Genomic DNA, 19,502 nt, shown 5'->3' with positions numbered 1-19,502 from the left:
GAACACAAAACATTTTCATTTTTCACTCACAACCTCCACTCTGTAGTCTCTTCCAAAATACCCTAACAGCTTCTAATGAGTTGAATGTGGTTCAGCTGAAATCAACCCACAGGCTACACAAGACTCCACATTTCCCTCTGAGATGAAAGGCAAGGCAAAGAGAACTATAATTATATTTCCTTTTGGCTTCGTATCTCCTCCTTTATTCCTATTTTTTTTTAAAAAAAGAGACAAAGATCTTAATAGAAGTGCTTCTACCCTCACATACCTGTTGGAAACTCTTTAAATTCCAAGAATTAACTTTCAAGGATTTTTAGATCAAAGATAAGGGTCAGCCAGACTTGGTGAGTGACAGCAAAATAACTGGATGCCAGCGGGGATTAGTTGAGCCGTATTAGGGATACACAGCAGAAATGATTGGATATAAACCATTTGTACAGCTCCAACTTGACTTGCCCAAGTTGATACAGTCAGTCATCCTTAAGCTGCCTATAGGGTGAAGAGTCAAATGAAGTTCTGAAAAGCAGCTGCTGTGTTTGGACAGTGCAAACAGCCAATTTAGAGCATGCAGGCAGAGAACTCCAGTTAAGCCTGCAAATCTGGATCGGGCACGCATATACCTACTTATCTGTGTGATCCTTCAGCAAGAAACCATTAAGTCTCCCGTCTCTCTTAGTGCATCTGCAATATGAAGGGGTGGACAGAGATGATCTCTTGACTCCCTTTGAATGGTGACCACCCTGTGATTCTGCTCCATCCTCATCCTGTGAGACCCTTGACAGCCTTCAACAGGCTCGCCACGTGCCCAGCACTTCGGAATCGCCTGGAGAATGCCACATTAAGCTTGACAGGATACATAAAGCATCCGCCAGCCAAGCGCTGTTGGTCCAATTGCTGTCATTCTGCAAAGTCTAATCCAGAGTGCCACACGATTGTGAGAAACCCTGGATAAGAACTTCATCTTTAACAGCACGTGCTGCACTTGGCAGGAGAAGTTTGCCCTTGCTTGGGCTCCAGCACTGTTTGCTCAAATGCTCTCCAGAGACTTCTCTTTCAGACTTGATTGTTGGTAAGGAGTTCTGACAGAGTCTCTTGCGAAGTTGCTGGAAAGGAGTAGCCCAGGGGTTACTGAGCACACAGGAGATGTTCGGTTCTTAATTGTCTGGGAAGACAGTCAAGGAATAAATTACCAGGTTCTGATATTTCTGAAGTGTCACTGCCATTTGGCTACTTTGCTTGCAAGAGATGATTGGCAGGTCAGCAAATGTTTGCAGCCATGTTTCAGGGCATTGGAATCTCCCCAAGGGAAAGCCTTTCATCTGAAGGGCCAATTGTAGAAATTGAGTATCTTATATTTCCAACAGGCTGGAAAAAATTCCTGGCTACTAAAATGCTTTTATGTTACTTGACCATTTTAGAAAAAAATTTCAGCTTTATTGAGGTATAACTGACACATAAAATTGTAAGATTTTTAAAGTGTACATCATGATTTGATACATGTATACATTGTGAAAAGCTTCCCCATAGAGTGTTACTTGGCTTTTTAAAATAAGGACAAAGGGGGGAAAAGCAGACAAATTTATAAACACTGTATAAAATGCAACTAATTCTATATTGCCCTCCTTTTCCATAATGTTCTCATCTAAGCTTTTGGATGCTATCATCTACAAAGCAAATTTTCTTTCAAATGTGTATACCTGTCAAGACTATACATTTCCCAATGTTACAATTGATGATATCGATATTACAATGCTTCCTAATATGGCCCTGCTTCTTGACTTCATCTCACAATCATTTGTTGATGGGCCACCTGCTCGCATAGGTGATGGGAACCTGAAATGAATGGGTGGAATCTCTGCTTTTAGGATGTTCACTGGTGTCAAGTGGAGAACCTGCACCAGAACAGATCACTAAATGCAATGCAGTGAGTTCACACCTTAGAGGATCCTAGGGAAGCTTCACTGAGATAGACCATGGGTTGAATTGCCAAGAACGATCACAGGTCTTTAAGGAGAGATTCCTGAAAGGGTGTAAGAACACATGAAGGAACGGAGGAGAGAAATGGTGTGGTTTATGCAGAGAAAGTTCAGTTCAGCTGCTGCAAGAAAGTACAAGAAGTAATTGGAGGGAAGGCTAAAGAGCGAGGTGTGGATCATATCATAGAAGGCTGTGTTGCCACTTGAAGGAGGTTATTTCTCATTCTTAACATTATCTTATTTCACAAACAGCCCTTCTAGTTTTTAGCAATTTTAATTCTTTCCACTTCTTAAACTAAAGATTTAATCCTTTAATCTTCTAGGGATGTGGGTCTCTACTTCTGCTGCACATTAGAGTCACTTGAAGAGCTTTCTAGAATCTTGATGCTCAGCTGCATCCAATACTATTTAATTGGGATGCAGGCATCAGTACTTTTAAAGCCTTCTGCGTGGTTACGATGTTCAGCCTGGGTTGAGAACCACATTACTATCTGCTATTTAAGGAAGGTAAGAAAGGCAAATTCTAGGCACTCACCTTTGAAATTCACATCCCTTCCTAATTGCAATGGTTCTTTGTCACTTTTTGCATCAAGGTTTACAGCATCTGTCAAAGTCACACATAAATTTATAAGTAACTAAAGGAATGGAAATTTCATATGGCATCTTTGTTAAAAGCTCTCAAACATCTTCCTAGGAAATATTCTCCCAGAGATGGCAGGCATACATAGCAACTTTAGCCCTGATAAGATTTCACGGGTCACCACTGTCCGCCCTCAATTCAGAGCCTGAAATCCCAGGTTCCTGCCTCTCTCACCACTTCCTGATGACTCACTGCCCCATCGTGTATGAGCTAATGTTTCTATTCTGCCCTTAGAATCTAGACCCTTTTTGTGTAACACATCTGGCTCTAAAGTCATTGATTTTAAATGCAAAGGAGAATTAAAACAGTTCTCTGCAGAGTGGCTGCAACCTGGATAGCCAAAACTTCAAAAATTTTTGGTCTGCTTCATTGTTTTGTATATTTTCAATAGCCATGAAACTTTGCAATGTGGGTTTGGGAACAACCAAATCTAAATTTTTCTGAGCCAGTTCCAGCAAATGAGATGAGCTTTCTCTTATGAAACCCGAGTGATGTTCTTGCAGGATCAGTAGAAGAGGGGTTGACTCCTCAGTCTGACCACTAGGCTACACAGCTTGGTGTTCACATCTCAGAGACCCCTTCCTTATCTCTAGGGGAAATTTACCCCCTTGAACTCCTAGGATAACTAAATGTGATGGTTTATGTAGAATGTTAAACACTAGTCTCTTGGGTCCTAAAATGTCAGTGTCCTTCTCAGGCAGGAATGAGATTACTTAGGTCTCAATTCTACTGGAGTTAGAGTTGACATTTCTGAAAAATGCTTTAGCTGAAACTCAAAGACACACATGTTTATTGGAGAGCTATCCTATCTCAGGTGCCGTGCTAGGCTCAGATAAACAGAGATAATGGAAGAGCATCCCTGTCCGCAAGTATCTGAAGATAATCACGGTTAATGTTTGACTAATGCCCACACTGTAGAATGTATTACACGGTTGTTAAAAATAATGATAGAGAGCCTTATTAGACGGCTTGAAGGGATTGCTCCCAGATGTTACTGTGTGAGAAAAACAAGATTCAGAAAAGGCACAGCAAATATTTTATTTTTTAAAAAACTAAACCCTCACCTGAAGATGCACATTTACATCATGAGTGTATGTCTCCAAAGGCATGGGCGGGAGCCTATGGGTAAATATAGGCGTATGGAAGGACACAGGTGTCCACATCGCTCACCTGGTAGTGGGAGTGGGGTGATGGGGGGAGCTGGGGAGGAGGTGGTAGCGGTGGTGAAAACAGCATGTGGGGTAAGATCTCATTCAGGTAAAAGTATGTGTATGTATGGCTTCATAAAGAGATGCATTCATTTTTTGTTGTTGAAAAAGACATAGGTTCTTTAATTTAACATGGGAGACTGTTATAGGCTGAACTGTGTCTCCCAAAAAAGATACATTGACGTCCTCAGCTTTAGATTATGACTTTATTTAGAACTAGAGTCATTGCAGACATACGTGGTTAAAGTGAGATGAGGTCATCTGAGTAGAGTGGACTCCTAATCCAGTATGACCCCTGTCCTTATGCAAAGATGGCCATGTGAAGACAGACACACGGGGGAGCATCGCATGAATGACGCTAGCACGACAAAGGAGCACCAAGGACTGGCAACCAGCAGAAGCTGGGGGAGGCGAGGAAGTGTCCTCCCGTAGAGCCTTCGGAGGGAGCGTGGCCCAGCTCACACCTTGATTTTGGACTTCTGGCCTCCAGAACTATGAAAGAATAAATTTCTCTTGTTTTCAGCCACAGAGTTTGTGGCACTTGGTTACAGCAGCCCTGGAAAATTCATACAGACACAATTCTTGATTCTGTTTTATAACCTGACTTTTTTTGTTGTTTTTTTGTTTGTTCTTTTTGTTTGTTTTTTGCGGTACGCGGGCCTCTCACTGTTGTGGCCTCTCCCATTGCGGAGCACAGGCCTCTGGACGCGCAGGCACAGCGGCCATGGCTCACGGGCCCAGCCGCTCCGCGGCACGTGGGATGCTCGTGCGCCCCAGGAAAGAAGGTGGATTTGATTCTAATAAAAAGTGGAAGCCAATGCAGGGTGATGTGGAAGCGAGGGAGCCATGTGATCTGTTTATGTTGGTTTACCCTGGCTGCCGCCAAGGAGATGGGCTGTGAGGGGACGACAGTGGAAGAGGAGAGACCGGTCAGGAGGTCTATTGAAGACCAAGACCCTGTGAGATGGTGTTCACTATGTGCCCCTCAGCACCCCCAGGGGACTGGGAAATATTACTTCCCCCATTTTACAGCTGTGGAAACGAAGGCACAGATTTAACCCAGCTAATAAGGGGCAGAGGTAAGAGTCAAAGCCTGGTGGTCTGGGTCTAGATGTGAGGCTCAGAGCCAGGTGCGATGCTGCATCTGTTGGGCAAGAGATCTGGATGGCTCAGACGCCAGAAGAAGTAGGAGAGTTGGTGAGGAGAGAGTAGGATCAGGGTATATTTTTGAGATGGAACTGGCAGATATGAATTACACATGAACTGCAGGGTAAAGAGAGAAATGAAGGATGGCTTCTAGATTTGAGGTCCGGGTGACTCTGTGGGTGGGTAGTACCATTTGCCAAGATGGGAAGAACAATGAAAGGAGCAAGTTTGGGGGAGAAAATAATAAGCTTTGAATATGATAAGGTATGCATGCCTTCCAGAAACTTCTGTGGATCTGTGGCATAGGGAGTTGGATGCGCTCACTGAAGCAGTGGAGAGGCTGGGGCTGGAGAGACGGATGTATAGATCATGTATAGATGTATAGACGGATGTATAGATGCATAGATGGACCCATGGAAAGGAGGAGACTGTACATGAAAGAGAAAGAAGACGGGGATTGAGTCTGGGACTCTCCAGCCTCAGCGTCAACGAGAGGGGATTTCAGTGAGAGACTGAGGGGGAGCAGCCAGGGATGTGCTAGGAAACCAAGGTGGGGGGGGTTCTGTGAGCTCCCAGCTCTGACCAGACCGTAACTGACCTCCCCACCCCAAGGACTTGCCAACCCTCTCTCTCTCTGTGCTTTAACCTCTGCCGATATTGTGTGCTTCTTCAGCTGAACTCATGGCATTCCTTCCCTGGCTATTTCCTGAATTTGGGAACAGACAAGGAGCGACCTTTGATCTGAGTCAACCCTCTGAGATAGGATTTGCTGGGACAGAAGAGAAACTCAGGCTCACCCAGATAAATGTATCAACACAGTGGTCCAAGGTCTAGCCCACATTGGGAACACCAGCCTGATTTTGTATTTGGCTGACGGCTGTGTATGGGGACACCACAGGCTGGGGGATGGATATGGAACTGTGATCACAGCCTTATCAGGGGTTATGAGACCTATCCAACCAAGGTGCCTCCTGGGATCCTTTGCGGGATTCAGAACCGGCCCAGGTAGATCTGCAATGTGGGAAATCCTACATCATGGGCTGTTTCCTGGTAATTGTTTTGCATCCTGCCTTCTTTCAACATCTCTGTTTTGTTTCCGTAAGGAAATCCCCAAGGAGGAGGGCCTGAAGTCCGTCTTAGTCTGATCCTCAGCCAGCTTCAAATTTTTTTCAAAAAGAGTAAAATTAAAAAGTAAAACATTCTCAGCCACTCTTTCCCACATGTTTAGTTTCACACAGTAACTGATTTTGAATCTAAAGTAAGCATTTGTAAACATTTATTTAACATCTTTTTGCATTAAAAATATTGAACACCTACATAGTCAGGTTTATCTAGGATTCTTGAAGGTTTTTACCAACGAAATGGAAATATTCCACCATGTTGCTTTTCTAGATGGATGATAATGATTTACTGTAAAAAATGCATTATAAGATCTTTGGCTTTTGTGCTGTATTCCTATATAAAGCTTAACTATTTTATTTGGAGATGATGAAGAATAAATCTGAAAGGCCAAGTAGCATCCTGGCTGTGAATAACTCATCTGCATGTGATCACAGAGCACCAGACAACAAGAAAGGCAATTCAGATAAAATATTAATAGAATGAGATGAAAACGTATTTCTCATTGCCTTAGGCCACCTATCTGTGCATTTGACACACTGATGCTTTTGTCTTAGTGTAATCTAGTCTATGTCCTTGTGGGACATGAAAACACAGTTTTAACGATATGCTGTAAATTTATTCCGGGAGCACTGATGTGAGGGCTTGCTGTAGAATTAGGTACTGGATCATTTATTCTTGTATTAGGTCTTCCCTTATTTTCATCTCTGTATGTCTTGCTGTCATGTTTCTGCCACCATGATGAAGGGGCTCTTCACAGCTTTCCATGCCATCTGGCAATCCAACAAAGGATGGGTTGTTTCCTGCATCTGGAAGCCCCTCCCAAATGGTGGGACCTTAAAAATCAAGTGTGAGTGTGATATTCCCATGCCCGTGGAGAAGTAGCAGTTGAAATATTGATCGGGAATGGGCTATTTTTTTTTTTTTTTTTTTTTTTTTGGATACATCACTGACTACTTCTGTTGTATGTGTGCAGGTTTGGCTGGCATTCATTCATACCTACTTTGTGCTACAGTTGTATTTGGCACATAAAATATGTGATTTTAATTAAATTATTCCATTTAATTCCATCTCAACTGAGGGGGCATATATTATCTGAGATGCATAAAAAAGCAATAAATTTGTCTGTGTTAATATAAGAAAAAGTGATAGTCAAAGTTCAATGCTGTTTTAAGCCTCACGACCAACACTTCACTTATTTTTTATTTAAATTAATTATATACTATTTTATTATCTTAAAAGCTACATATGCTCATTATAGGGAAAATTTAGTGGTACGAAGAGTAAAATTAATGTTGTGTTTCTGCCACCCAGAGACAACCACTGTTAACTCATTTATATGTGAACTTTTAGCCTTTCCTGAGACATGTGTTTGTGTATGTGTGTTATTTTAACATATTTAGCTTCATGCTATAAATAAATTTTATATTCTACTTTCATCACTTGATATTGTATTGTGAGCATGTTCCCAGGTTATTAAATTTTCCCCAGACACAGTTTTTATAAGTAAGCTCATGGCTATATCATGATTTATTTAACCTTTCCCTTGCTAGTGGCTGTTCAGGGGGTTGCTCCTTTCTTAACTGAATTTTTAAAAGATGCCATAAAAAATTTTTATGCATAAATCTCAGTTGAAATCTCTGGTTCTTTCTTTAGGTCTGGCTTCTAAAACTGGGATCACTGGGTCCTGGGCCATCTGCTTTTGTTTGATACATCAGGTGAAATTGTTTCCCATACAGATGCTTCTCTGAGTTAGGACAGAGAGGGTGTGAATGACCTGGAGGGGGTCACTGATCAGGGATAATGGATTCATGATCACAGCCTTATAAGGGGTTATGAGACCCATTCAACCAAGGTAGTCTTCTATGAGGTTGACAATGAACATACACATTAGTAAATACATTCTAATTCTTCTTAAATTTGCCTTTTCCTTAGAAATTCTTCCTGGACCCAAGCGATAAGCTGACTGACTATGCGTCTTAGTTTGTTGGAAGTGCGAATTTTGTCTTTACATACCTGTATTTAAATAAGATGCTGGGAGCAGCTCAAAAAGGGTAGCCAGAAGTTATTTTAACCTTAAAAACCCCAATCCTAACAGGGCATTTTAATCTGAAAGATACTTTCAAAGGTGACCTTTGAAATTTCTATAGAACTAAGTGTTTTCCTAAAAAGCAATGAAAAATGTTGGAACAAATATGAGAAGTAAGTTCTACCAGGGGACAAAAAGTAATTGCCACACTTTTGTGAGGATTTCAGATGCATAAGTGATTTATAATCCTTCCCAGAATTAGGGTAAAATAATGATGAATTTTGCATTTAATTTTTCAAAACCCAACTTTGTCTCCCATAGACTGTCTATCACCCCTCTTCTCCCAGGGCCCCTTGTTATCCTTCTGCAGTCTGACTGTTAAACACATGACCTTTTAATTTGTTTTTGAGTAGCATCCCTGTGGAAATCTAGGGAGGATAAAGGCTAGGAGGTCATTTCGATTTTCCCTTCAATCTATTGTGTCTTCTCTTTTATCCTCCCTAAATTGTGAAATAATTAGATTCTTACATTATTTTCCTATTTGAACTTCTACAAACATTCATTTTTATTTTCCATATTGTTTTACTAGCTAAACAATGCCACTCTAGATTGGCTAGGAGCACATAGCAGCTCATTAGAAAATCGTCTGTTTCAAGTTTATTTCCTACTCCTTTGTTCCTGGCGGAGTCCAATGCCCCATCACTGTGGTTTTGATGGATTTAATTCTCTGTTGTACCCCGGGCTCCCCGTCCTATCTCTCTTCCTGTGATTCCCTTTGTTCCCCTGATTCTCACTTTCCTCCCCTCTCTGCCCCTTGGCAGAGCAGGATTTCAGATGTTGGTGCACATCTGGTGCATTTATAGACAATCCCTTCTGATTGTTTCTTTTTCTAGATTTTCGTGGGGATTCATGGAGTCATGGAATGAATGCTGGCATTGCTGTTTTCTCTCATACATAATATTTCTAACACCCCCTTTTTGTGACTTTCTCAATTCTACTTCTTCAGTTTATTTTAAATCCTACAAAACTAATTCTCCAAAGGTTAAACTTAAACAAGGTTTTGATATGGGCGTTATTGAGGAAGAGTAAAAGTAAATTTAAACTCGTGCTTCAGCGGCTACCTTCTGTTATCACAAATCCACATATATTTTCCTCTGAAGGGGCCATGTATAAAGAGGCTTTCTGGAATATTATCTTTTATTATCTTGGCATGTGTTTGTAGAAGAGAATTCCATTGAGAAATGGCAATGGGACGTGTTTTTTCTTTCTTTTTGATAGGAATTCCCCAAAGAGAATTCTTTCTGTTTCCAATTTAGGCAGAGCTTCTCATCCCAGAGGAAATATTTCCAGCATAAGTTTAGAGACAAGGAACTCTTACAAATTGCAAATCATTCTCAATGGCCAGAAGGGTGTTTTTGAAAGAGATCCTCTTCCCAAGTGGTGTGAAGTTTGAAGTTTGTCACCCTTTCCTTTCTGAATTCTACCAAGTAGGTGTCAAGCCCAGATTTGTTAGCAGCTTTTGTGCTATCTTTTAAAAATGAGGAACGAAAGGAAAAGATTCAGATCATTGTGAACTTTCACACAGAAACCTAATTTGGAAAAACAAAAGTTCCCAGGACGACATACCAGCTCTGTGTTGCAACGTACACACACACTTACGCAGGTAGTAACACAAATGGTGTCTTTGTTGTGGGTCAGGTAAGATGCATTACCAACAATATAATTTAATTGGGAATGCTGTGAAATCTAACATATTTTTATCCTCTGTGAAGCTGGTGATATTAACTAGGTTTTAGTAATCATAATAATCCAAGATTTGGGTCCTTTGGCTCTTCTGAAAGAATAAGAGGTACAATATCTTGTTTTGTGCCTTTATGTGTAGAAATTCCTTTCAATGGATATTTTGCTTCTTAGGGTTCTTTTATTTTGTGGGCTGTGTAGGTGGGGGTGGGAACAGTGAAAGGAGTGCTGGATAGGCTAGAGATCCACCCTTGGCAGCTTCAGCTTGCTCGGTAAGTGTGGAAGGAATTTAGAGAGGATATTCTTCTATCATTAGCAATGTGAGGCTGAAGAAAGGGTCTCACATTCTCAAAATAAAAGAGAGGGATGTGGTGCTTTGGAGAACTCTTCTGGCTCTTGGAGGGCTCTGAGCATTCAGGAAAATCATGGTGGGTAGTGCAAGGCTCGAGGGGACTCACATGCACCAGCCTAAAGACAGTGTCCCTTAACATCCTCCAGGTTCCTAATGCTGCATCTCTTCAGATAAGTACATGGGACTAGCTCCAGGATTTGGGGATTTTGTTAGATTTCAGGGTTCTGGAAAACTGTTCAGTGGAGCTCCACAAAAAGCTGGGGAAAGTAGGCTTCATAAACGAAAACTGTCTGGAGCCAAACTAAATGTCCAGATGTGGTCGGAACATTTATGCCTGGTTTTATTGCAGCGATTACTGGGCTGTTTAGTAACAGAGTAATAATTACTGTCTCAGTTCTTGTGTTTGATGACACACACACATCATCAGAGAACAGGCACAGAGAGTCATAACCCACTGAATAACTGAGCAAAGGCACTAAACATCTATATTAAAAAAATATCAAAAGGCAGATAGAGTTTAGAGAAAATGATAAATAGCCCTTGTTTAAACTAAATGCATAGGAAAGAAGAAAATTATCAAAATTATTTTGCAAAGGTATTAACACAATTTCTTCTATCCTTCTGAACCTTTGAAGTAGCATAGAGATTTAAGTCTTCCATTTTATCATTTGTATAAAGGAAGGATAAATCCCCATTTTCCTTCATCAAACTATACAGTTTTTTCTGTCTGTTATTAAAGTACAGCCATCAAGACCATCTTCTTGATTTAGGTCACTTACCAGTTAATATCTGACTCTTAACTAGAATCCTTTCCCTCATCCAACTCCGAAGAAAATCTAAAATGAATATAAAGTAATTTTTAAAAGCATATGTTGTGCTTCTCTTTCAGAAAATTATTAATTCCTCAGGGGAAGGTGTATTTTCTCCTCAATTTGGCCACAACCTTCTCAGAGTGGCAAGGTTAATTTATTTGGGTTAACATTTTTCCATAATGAAAGATAAACCATTTATAAAGAAGCCATTGCCTTTTGTGTGTTAACCTTCTGTCCTTTGATTTTGTTATACTCTCTTATTGGTTCCAGAAGTTATTTTGTAGATTCTTTGGAATCTTCTGCATAGACAGTCATATCATCTACGAATAAAGGTGGTTTTATTTCTTCTTGTCCAATCTGTATAACTTTTATTTATTTTTCTTGTCTTATTGCACTAATTAGAATTTCTCGAATGGCATCTAATAAGACTGGTGAGAGAGAACATCTTGCCTTTTCCCCAGCTTAAGAGGAAAGTATCTAACTATAAAACTCTTAATGGAAAACATAGGCAGAACACTCTTTGTTGTGTCTGCAGCAAGATCTTTTTCGATCCACCTCCTAGAGTAATGAAAATAAAAACAAAATAAACAAATGAGACCTAATTAGACTTAAAAGTTTTTGCACAGCAAAGGAAACCATAAACAAAGTGAAAAGACAGCCCTCAGAATGGGAGAAAATATTTGCAAGTGAAGCAACTGACAAGGGATTAATCTCCAAAACATACAAACAGCTCATGCAGCTCAATATCAAAAAAACAAACAACCCAATCAAACAATGGGTGGAAGATCTAAATAGACATTTCTCCAAATAAGACATACAGGTGGCCCAAAAGCACATGAAAAGATGCTCAACATCACGAATTATTAGAGAAATGCAAATCAAAACTACAATGAGGTATCACCTCACACCAGTCAGAATGGCTATCTTCAAAAAATCTACGCATAATAAATGGGAGAGGATGTGGAGAAAAAGGAACCCTCTTACACTGTTGGTGGGAATGTAAATTGGTACAGCCACTATGGAGAACAGTACGGGGGTTCCTTAGAAAACTAAAAACAGAGTTACCATATGATCCAGCAATCCCACTCCTGGACATATATCCAGAGAAAACCATAATTAAAAAAGATACATGCACCCCAGTGTTAATTGCAGCCTATTTACAATATCCAGGACATGGAAGCAACCTAAATGTCCATCAACAGAGGAATGGATAAAGAAGATGTGTTACATATATACAATGAAATATTACTCAGCCATAAAAAGGAATGAAATAATGTCATTTGCAGCAACATGGATGGACCTAGACATTACCATACTGAGTGAAGTAAGTCAGAAAGACAAATATCAATATCTTATGATAACACTTATGTGTGGAAACTAAAAAAGGGGTACAGATGAACTTATCTACAAAACAGAAATAGAGTTACAGATGTAGAAAACAAACTTATGGTTACCAGGAGGTAAGGGATGGGGGAGGAATAAAATGGGATTGACATGTACACTGTACTATGTATAAAATTGATAACTAATACAGACCTACTGTATAGCACAGGGAATTCTGCTCAATACTCTGTAATGGTCCCTATATGGGAAAAGAATCTAAAGAAGAGTGGATATATGTATATATATATATATAACTGATTCCCTTTGCTGTATACCTGGTACTAAAACAACATTGTAAATCAACTATACTCCATAAAAATTAAAAAAAAAATAGGAATGCATCTAGTCTCTATATGATGTTAGCTACTGGTTTTTGGAGATGTTTTAAATAAAGTTGAGAAAGTTCCTGTCTTTTTTCAGTGTGCTGAGAGTTTTTGTCATGACTGGGTGCTGAAATTTCTTAAATTAAATTTCTTAATTTTCTTAATGCTTTCTGCATCAATTGACATGATTATATTATTGATTATTGATTATTATTGATTATTTTTCTTCTTTAACTTGTTGACATGATGAATTACAAGGATGGAATGTTGAAACAGCTTTGCATGTTTCCTACAGCATTTCCCACTTCGCTGTAATGTATAATTATTTTTATACATTGTTGGATTTTATTTTCTAATTTTTTTGAGGATTTTAAAGTCTGTGTTCATGAGAGATATTAGTCTGTAGTTTTCCTTTCTTGTAATGTCTTTGTCTGGTTTTGACATCATGGTAATGCTGCCCTCATAGCATGAGTTAGATAGTGTTTCCTCTACTTCTGTCTTCTAGAAGAGTTTGTAGAGAATTGGTATTATTTCTTCCTTAAGTGTTTGGTAGCATTCACCAGTGAACCCATCTGAGTCTGGTGCTTTCTATTTTGGAAGGTTATTAATTATTAATTTAATTTCTTCAATAAATATAAGCCTATTTAAAAAACTTCTCTTATAAGTTTTGGTAGTTTGTGTTTTTCAAGGAATTGGTCTTGAAAAACATTTCATCTAAGTTATAAAATTTGTGGACATAGAATTATTCACAGTATTCTTTTGTTAACCTTTTAATGCCTGTGGGTTCAAGAGTGATGACTCCTCTTTCATTTCTGATATTGATAATTTGTGTCTTCTTTCTTTTGTGTCAGTATCGTGAGAGGTTTATTGAGTTTACTGATTTTTTTCAAAGATCCAGCTTTTGTTCCATTAATTTTCTTTAAACCATTTATAAGAAAGAAGGAAGTAAAAGGCAATAGAAATGAGTAAATGGAACTGCACGTTGGTTTATAGCTACACTCTGGTGAAGCCGAGTATGCACTCTAAACCTTATACCAGGTATAATGAACCGTGGTAAACTACCACTTTAAAAATAGTGACAACCTGGTTTCTTTTCAATGTCATTCCAGAAAAGTTTAAATATGGGTGACCTTTGCTTTGAAGGCACTAAGTAATGTATCATTTACCAGAAAAACTCAAAAACTATTTTTCAATCATAACTGTTTTTCTCCTCCCAGGAAAAAAAGTTTAAACTTCAGTTTGGGTAAGAATAATGTGGAGATTATTTAAAATGCAAATTTCTGGATCTCACCCAAATTCTACTCAGTATGTCTGTAGAGGGGGCCAGAAAATTATTATTATTTTGGGGGGGGGTAAGGGAGTTTTTAATATACAATAAGTAATTCCTTACAGTGATTTGAAAAAGTATGAGAACAGATGAACAAATAAAGCTTGGTGATTTAGGATTTACTTTTGTAAAATCAAGTTGACCAATATTTAAATGTTATACTTGCATTTTAAACATTATAATATAAATATAAAAACACAAAACAACCAATGTTACACACTGATCTCCCACGCCTGACTTGGATTTAGATATTGAGTACTTTATATTCTATAGAAAGGAACTTTCAAAGTTTTGTCAATGCTTATACACTATTATTCTTCATCAAAATCTTCATAAAATCTAAAAGGCTGGTATTAAAAGTAGTTATTTGTCTTCTTGAATATTCTAAAATGTGCCAATTTGGATTAGCCTTCAGATTTTAAGGGCTTGTAGGATATACAAAAAGTACCCAAGATCGTTTTAATACATTTAGGATAAGTTTGTTTACAGTTATGACAGAAATACTTTGGACTTTCAGATATTGAAAAAAATATCCTAAGCACACATAAAAGGCATTTTAGGGCAAGTTACTTATTAGTAGAAGTAACATACCAGAAAATTATTAATTGTACAAGCACCCCAGTTGAGTAGAATGCAGTGGCCTGCTGACCTTTCACTGAGAACATTGCCATTGACCGTGGAGCTAGAAAGGCCTTCAGAGTACATGCATCTTGACCTTTCATTTTATGCATGAGATACTGGACCTCTAGAGGGGGCAGTGCTGTTAGTCAGTGTCTGTGCTGGAAACAGCCCACGATTTCTGCTTCCTTGTACAATGATGTACTACTCAGGACACTGGCGATGATTGTCCAGCTTGATTATCCAACTGAACTTTGAATGTACTTTAACAATTATAAAAATCAAATTTTAAATAAGGAACATATATAATTGCTTTAGAAATTATAAAGAGCATGTGACAGATATGATGTTTTATCAACAGGATTAGAGAATGGTGTCACCGCTGTCTGCTTTGATGTCTACACAGTCAATACCTACGACTTGCGGAAGCTGTGCAAAATGACATGGTTCACTAATCCAGCTGAACATTCTAGACACAGATGCTTACATATCAGAGTTCCCTCATTAATTGAAGAGGAAAATAAAATCCTTCACATGCATTTATGTTATGTTCTTAGGAGAGTCAGCGGTTTACATTTGAAAACTATTCTTTTCTAGTTTGGAGGTCCCACTGAGACGTCAGGATTTACCTGGAAAGCTGTCTTGCTGGAGAAGCGTGTGCCTTGGACTGCTTAAGCTTGTGTGGGGTTATTTTTTGTTTTTTGCTTGGCTTCCAGTCTGAGTTCCAAGTGACCATAGAACTTTAACATTGTTGATGCTCTATTTTATTTTCTTCTTTTTCCTTGATTTTGTGTTTAGTCTTTGTTTCTGGTTCACACAGGTGGTTCACGTAGAAGCTAATTTACTCCCCATTGGAGTCAACTATTGAAAATTTGGTTCTATCTCCCATGGTTTATTAATTTCTATAGATGGAGGATAGTGATCTATTCTCTCTTGGATGACATACAACAAAGGATTCATATTTTCAGTCCTTTTTGTTTGTTTGTTTGTCTATTTTGAATTCTAATTAAGAATTTCTGGGACAGGGCACAGCTCTCTGAGATGTGGGCCACAGAGTTTTTGTGTGTCTGTGTTTACTTTTTACCTGAGACTGATATAGTAGAACTGAAGCTGTAAGTTCTCTACATGTCTTCATGTCTATGTGTCTGTGTGGGTAGTTGAGAAAGGTATTTTCCTCTCATTGTGTTAGTAGGATTTTTTCCCTTTTCTCCAGAGGGTATTAATGACTTAGGTTGTTATGTCACTTAAATTAAAGGAGCTCCTTTCTGATTGTTTATAGAGGTAAATATACACTTATATAAATAAAATATTCTTAAATCTCCCACAGAATAATGAAATTGAATTTCTAATAATTTAAGAGGGTTACGCTTAAAAATTATGTTGCTAGATTAGAAACATTTTAAGGATTCAAGTTTACATAATTAAGATATAGGTTTGGCAAATTGGACTGGTATAATAATTATGGTTTTCAAAAGAAGTCTATGTCCTTTGTCTCATTTACCAGTATTAACTACATAAAAGCATGTATGTTATTTTAGTTGATTGATTTTCTCATTCACGAAGAGCATAGTCTGAACTTCCTAAAATTATGTCAGTTTCATGATCAAATAAACTAATAATACTCCCACACAGTGTTAAAGATTATGAAAAGTAATTTGTGCTCAACTAAATTGAATCATTATTCCAGCAAACTTTTTATATCAGTAGTAATTATGTTTTGTAGTGTGTCAGCTTAAACATAATTTCCAAGGTCTTCAGGTAATTTAAAACTTTCAACTAATATAAAATTGAGCTAATTAATGGAGAATTCTTAGATAGCTAGATATTTTCTAAGTGATATGGAATTCTGAAATACTAATGTCTAAGCATTATTTTAAGCTTCATATTTCTATATGCTACAAGGGTCTGTATCTTTGGGTAATGTTACTGAATATGTTCATTTGTGCTACCTTAAGAAGGTATAAGAGAAATGAGTGTAGAAGTAGAAAGCTGGGTTAAGTATACTCACAAGCAATGTCATTCTGCTAAAAAGCTACAGAGTGACAGACGGTTCTCAGTCATATATTCTCTAGTTTTCTCTGTGAAATAGAAAATCTTCACACCGGTCAGGAGTTATAATTAACATACGTGACTGAGACTATACTACAAGCAATGATGATGGAGAAATGCAAGTGGGTGTGTGCCTTTATTTTCTAAGGAAAAAGAGTAGTTTTGTTCTCATGTGAGTCAGTTCCTTCCAGAATATGAAAGAGCTTGAAAAAGGCAAGACCCAAAAAATAAATTTTATTTGATTCGGTTTATAACAACTGAATCTGAAAAGAAGGCATAAGTTAAAATTTTAGCTAAGGTTGCTCAGTTTTTATGGGTTGGTATTATGCAGTTTACTGCATAATACCTCCGTTTACAAGATGAAAGAAAATTCTTTACCTTTTGCAAAATCTATCTACATAGTAGAGAACCTGTGTCTACCAGAACAACGTTTTGCGCATTATGTTAACCGTATTATGTCCTTGATTGTTAAAAAAAAACAACAACCAAAGAACAAAGTTTTCTCACTGTGAAAGAGCTGAGGCTCTTTAAGAGTTTATTACCTTTTATGTGTATTTCAAAACATTTTGTTATCACTTTGATTAAATAGGTCACCATGCAGTTGGTTCTCAGGTACCTATGATCCAATCAAAATCAAGTGCTCAAAATCTCCTCTGACAGCTGTTTTGATTTTGCCTTACCAAGATCGGCTCCTATATTTAGAAAAAATAAAATAAAAACGTCAGGATATCTTTTACACCTAAAACTATGTTTGAGATTTTACAAAGACCCCAGAGCAATCTCCAAGATTTATTTTTTACCTCGTAAAATGAGAAATGCTAGAAATAATTAAGTTATTTTAATGTACTATATATCTCTTAAATCAATGCTATCGCAAGAGCTACATGGAAAAAGTCATCAAATTAGAAGAGACGTTTAGCCTCCTCTTGGGTTTGTTGATGTACAATGCTATTAGTATAAATATTACAGACAGTATGTGTCTTCTGAGAAGACTCTGGAGGTTTGTCTTACTCTCAGGGGATGCACTGATCCAACCTTTATGAAACAACTATGTACTGTACTCCAATAGGGAGTTTATTCTCCTGCATTCTGATATTATTGATGATACTAATCACTAAGTCTTTGTCATCTACAGGTAATTTTTATTGTATTCTGATGCTGGCCCGAAGGCTCTACTGTAAGGTACAGGTGAGCAGTTTTGCCTATAGTCTTAGGTCCTCATGGAAACGACTATAGCAGGTACTTTGATCTATTGATTCTTCAAAGTAAAGACTCTTGGGTACAGGTTTCTGAACTGACATCATTTAAAGGCTGTCAGATCCTACCACTGGCCTGAGGCAGGATCTCCAGGACTCTTCTTAGTCTGGAAGCAGGAGGCTTCATGAAACAGGCTGGTGACCCATGATTCAGCAGAAGAAGAGACCGAATGAACCAATGACAGAAATTTTGTTGTGATTAGTTGCTTGGAATTTTTAAAATATTTGGTTAATGTTCTATTTTTCATGTTTATATTAAGAGGTCCTTTTTCTTTCTGAATCATCACTAACTGATAAGTAGACTCTGCTTTTGTAAAGTGAAATAAAACATTTTGAAATGTATCTGATTCTCACTAATCCCTCAGAAATCATCAATTTTTACTGAGTCTTTTCATGGCAATATACTTATTTACGTAGGCTTAATGCAAATCTCTTCACCTTTTTACCAGAATATAATTAGATTGTGCAACCACGGCCACTCAAGGGGTGTCATATTTGAAAAGAACGGTTATTTAATCAAGAATGGCAAACTATTTTAAAGAAGAAAGGTTATCTCTTAGGGTTAGCCTGACTTAAGGTCCTGGCCTTACAGATAGTGAGGAAGGTCACTTCCGGTTGGGCCAAGAAACTTAGCAAGTTTTGGGGACATTGAGAAGGAAGGAATTCACCCAAATTTGTAGGCCTAGCCAGTGAAATCTGGTAGAGAAAGTTTCTTTGAACTTTGGTTTCCTAGCTTCTGGATAGCAAATGACAGAGGCTTTAACAAATAAAATTCAATCTCCTTATGAAAACTTCCAGACAGAAGTTAATTCTGCAGCCTTAGGAGTAGCTCAGAATGGCATGGTTCTCGATCAACAAAGCAAATACATGGTTAATTAGCCCTTGGGCAGCACCTATGGAAATAAGAAGGCCAAACCAATGAGACCAGCACTTTTGTGATCTAGCAGAATATCAGCAGATGGTGTTTATGATCCCCAGGGCAAGCTTGTTGGGTACATTTTTGAAAAACTTTTAAGGTTGTACTTTTAAATAGAATGCTGGGAAATGTCTAGCAGGTCCTCCAGGGTTATTTGATTATGTAGAGGGATACACCTTTGATTGCCTTTGTCTAGGCTATACCACAGCTCTGTAAGTTGTAGAAACCTGGTAGAAATGCAAATGACTCTTGTCTACAGAAATGCAGATGAATTTTGCCTGGTAGTGATACAACTCATTTCTACCCTGTAGAAAAGATGATCCAAATATCATTACAAAGATTACATTTTGTGTCTAGTTTTACATCTATCAACAAATTTAGCATTTTTGATATTCTACATATATCTGGTCTTGATCCTCTTGTTTGAACCAGTTACATATGTTCATTTTATATTATACAACAGCTGTGATTTTGTGAATTTGAAAATGATCCTTTTGAAAAATCATCTTTTAACAGTCTGTCCAGTTCACATCATTCATCTAACACCAAGCAGCTCATTGGATTTGCCTGTTTCTGAGTCCATGTTTGGAGCACTCTTTTGATAATTC

Source organism: Physeter macrocephalus, chromosome 8 (assembly GCF_002837175.3).
Source record: "Physeter macrocephalus isolate SW-GA chromosome 8, ASM283717v5, whole genome shotgun sequence".
In the NCBI taxonomy this organism is placed as follows: domain Eukaryota; kingdom Metazoa; phylum Chordata; class Mammalia; order Artiodactyla; family Physeteridae; genus Physeter; species Physeter macrocephalus.
This window is presented reverse-complemented; position numbering follows the sequence as displayed.